This window comes from Salmo trutta, unplaced genomic scaffold (genome assembly GCF_901001165.1).
Source record: "Salmo trutta unplaced genomic scaffold, fSalTru1.1, whole genome shotgun sequence".
NCBI classification, from domain to species: Eukaryota; Metazoa; Chordata; class Actinopteri; order Salmoniformes; family Salmonidae; genus Salmo; species Salmo trutta.
The window spans coordinates 1-2500 of record NW_021822790.1 but is presented as its reverse complement, the minus strand read 5'-3'; the positions used below and the strand labels follow the sequence as shown (position 1 = coordinate 2500).

Below are 2500 nucleotides of genomic sequence, written 5' to 3'. Positions count from 1 at the left end.
TCTTGGTACAACATATATAGTCAAAGTGAGTCTGATAAACAGACTGCATTTTGCAGCAGGAAGCTGCATTTAGTCAATTCATCATTAAATGTTTACTACAAGGCAGTGTTGCTGATGAAATAGTGTAAGAGCACACCCTCGTGGACAAAAAGCTTACAGCACCTGGTATTCCCAGGCGGTCTCCCATCCAAGTACTAACCAGACCCGACCCTGCTTAGCTTCCGAGATCAGACGAGATCGGGCGTACCCAGGCTGGTATGGCCGTAAACGATAAACAATCTCTTGGTACAACATATATAGTCAAAGTGAGTCTGATAAACAGACATTGCATTTTCACCAATTAGATAAGCAGCTTGAACTTTGTGTCACTGAAAAAGTAGAAGAAATTACAAACACTGTAGCCATCACTTTATAGCACAGGTAGTTGGATAAAATACAAACTTTATTTCTTTTCATCATTTGAACAGGGTAAGGGAGCACAAAGCACACACAAGCTGCATTCAGCAACAATGTTATTATTTGTCTTATAAATACAAGGCAGATGCTAACTGACAACACACGGAACTTTGATCCTATTAAAAAGGCAGGAAGCTGCATTTAGTCAATTCATCATTAAATGCTTACTACAATGCAGTGTTGCTGATGAAATAGTGTAAGAGCACACCCTCGTGGACAAAAAGCTTACAGCACCTGGTATTCCCAGGCGGTCTCCCATCCAAGTACTAACCAGGCACGACCCTGCTTAGCTTCCGAGATCAGACGAGATCGGGCGTACCCAGGCTGGTATGGCCGTAAACGATAAACAATCTCTTGGTACAACATATATAGTCAAAGTGAGTCTGATAAACAGACTGCATTTTGCGGCAGGAAGCTGCATTTAGTCAATTCATCATTAAATGCTTACTACAAGGCAGTGTTGCTGATGAAATAGTGTAAGAGCACACCCGTGTAAGAGCACACCCTCGTGGACAAAAAAGCTTACAGCACCTGGTATTCCAGGCGGATCTCCCATCCAAGTACTAACAAGGCCCGACCCTGCTTAGCTTCCGAGATCAGACGAGATCGGGCGTGTACCCAGGCTGGTATGGCCGTAACGATAAACAATCTCTTGGTACAAACATATATAGTCAAAGTGAGTCTGATAAACAGACTGCATGTTTGCAGCAGGAAGCTGCATTTAGTCAATTCATCATTAAATGCTTACTACAAGGCAGTGTTGGCTGATGAAATAGTGTAAGAGACCACCCTCGTGGACAAAAAGCTTACAGCACCTGGTATTCCCAGGCGGTCTCCCTCCAAGTACTAACCAGGCCCGACCCTGCTTAGCTTCCGAGATCAGACGAGATCGGGCGTACCCCAGGCTGGTATGGCCGTAAACGATAAACAATCTCTTGGTACAAACATATATAGTCAAAGTGAGTCTGATAAACAGACTGCATTTTGCAGCAGGAAGCTGCATTTAGTCAATTCATCATTAAATGCTTACTACAAGGCAGTGTTGCTGATGAAATAGTGTAAGAGCACCCCTCGTGGACAAAAAGCTTACAGCACCTGGTATTCCCAGGCGGTCTCCCATCCAAGTACTAACCAGGCCCGACCCTGCTTAGCTTCCGAGATCAGACGAGATCGGGCGTACCCAGGCTGGTATGGCCGTAAACGATAAACAATCTCTTGGTACAACATATATAGTCAAAGTGAGTCTGATAAACAGACTGCATTTTGCAGCAGGAAGCTGCATTTAGTCAATTCATCATTAAATGCTTACTACAAGGCAGTGTTGCTGATGAAATAGTGTAAGAGCACACCCTCGTCGGACAAAAAGCTTACAGCACCTGGTATTCCCAGGCGGGTCTCCCATCCAAGTACTAACCAGGCCCGACCCTGCTTAGCTTCCGAGATCAGACGAGATCGGGCGTACCCAGGGCTGGTATGGCCGTAAACGATAAACAATCTCTTGGTACAACATATAAGTCAAAGTGAGTCTGATAAACAGACTGCATTTGCAGCAGGAAGCTGCATTTAGTCAATTCATCATTAAATGCTTACTACAAGCAGTGTTGCTGATGAAATAGTGTAAGAGCACACCTCGTGGACAAAAAGCTTACAGCACCTGGTATTCCCAGGCGGTCTCCCATCCAAGTACTAACCAGGCCCGACCCCTGCTTAGCTTCCGAGATCGACGAGATCGGGCGTACCCAGGCTGGTATGGCCGTAAACGATAACAATCTCTTGGTAGAACTATATAGTCAAGTGAGTCTGATAAACAGACATTGCATTTTCACCAATTAGATAAGCAGCTTGAACTTTGTGTCCACTGAAAAAGTAGAAGAAATTACAACCACTGTAGCCATCACTTTTATAGCACAGGTAGTTGGATAAAATACAAACTTTATTTCTTTTCATCATTTGAACAGGGTAAGGGAGCACAAAGCACACACAAGCTGCATTCAGCAACAATGTTATTATTTGTCTTATAAATACAAGGCAGATGCTAACTGAC

At 44.0% G+C, this 2500-nt stretch overlaps 5 non-coding genes and 2 pseudogenes across 5 annotated transcripts; all 7 read right to left on the bottom strand.

Moving 5' to 3' along the window:
* Positions 1 to 150: 150 nt before the first annotated feature.
* On the bottom strand, positions 151 to 269 carry LOC115184699 (5S ribosomal RNA). The gene has a single exon (XR_003874529.1). It is a non-coding gene; the product is annotated as a 5S ribosomal RNA (ribosomal RNA).
* Positions 270 to 678: 409 nt separating this feature from the next.
* Positions 679 to 797, bottom strand: LOC115184759 (5S ribosomal RNA). Its single transcript, XR_003874586.1, has one exon. It is a non-coding gene; the product is annotated as a 5S ribosomal RNA (ribosomal RNA).
* A 178-nt stretch (positions 798 to 975) lies between these two features.
* LOC115184876 (uncharacterized) lies at positions 976 to 1096 on the bottom strand (annotated as a pseudogene).
* Positions 1097 to 1259: 163 nt separating this feature from the next.
* On the bottom strand, positions 1260 to 1378 carry LOC115184804 (5S ribosomal RNA). The gene has a single exon (XR_003874629.1). It is a non-coding gene; the product is annotated as a 5S ribosomal RNA (ribosomal RNA).
* A 161-nt stretch (positions 1379 to 1539) lies between these two features.
* LOC115184700 (5S ribosomal RNA) lies at positions 1540 to 1658 on the bottom strand. The gene has a single exon (XR_003874530.1). It is a non-coding gene; the product is annotated as a 5S ribosomal RNA (ribosomal RNA).
* A 162-nt stretch (positions 1659 to 1820) lies between these two features.
* On the bottom strand, positions 1821 to 1941 carry LOC115184766 (5S ribosomal RNA). The gene has a single exon (XR_003874592.1). It is a non-coding gene; the product is annotated as a 5S ribosomal RNA (ribosomal RNA).
* A 157-nt stretch (positions 1942 to 2098) lies between these two features.
* Positions 2099 to 2217, bottom strand: LOC115184846 (uncharacterized; annotated as a pseudogene).
* Between the last annotated feature and the right edge of the window lie 283 nt (positions 2218 to 2500).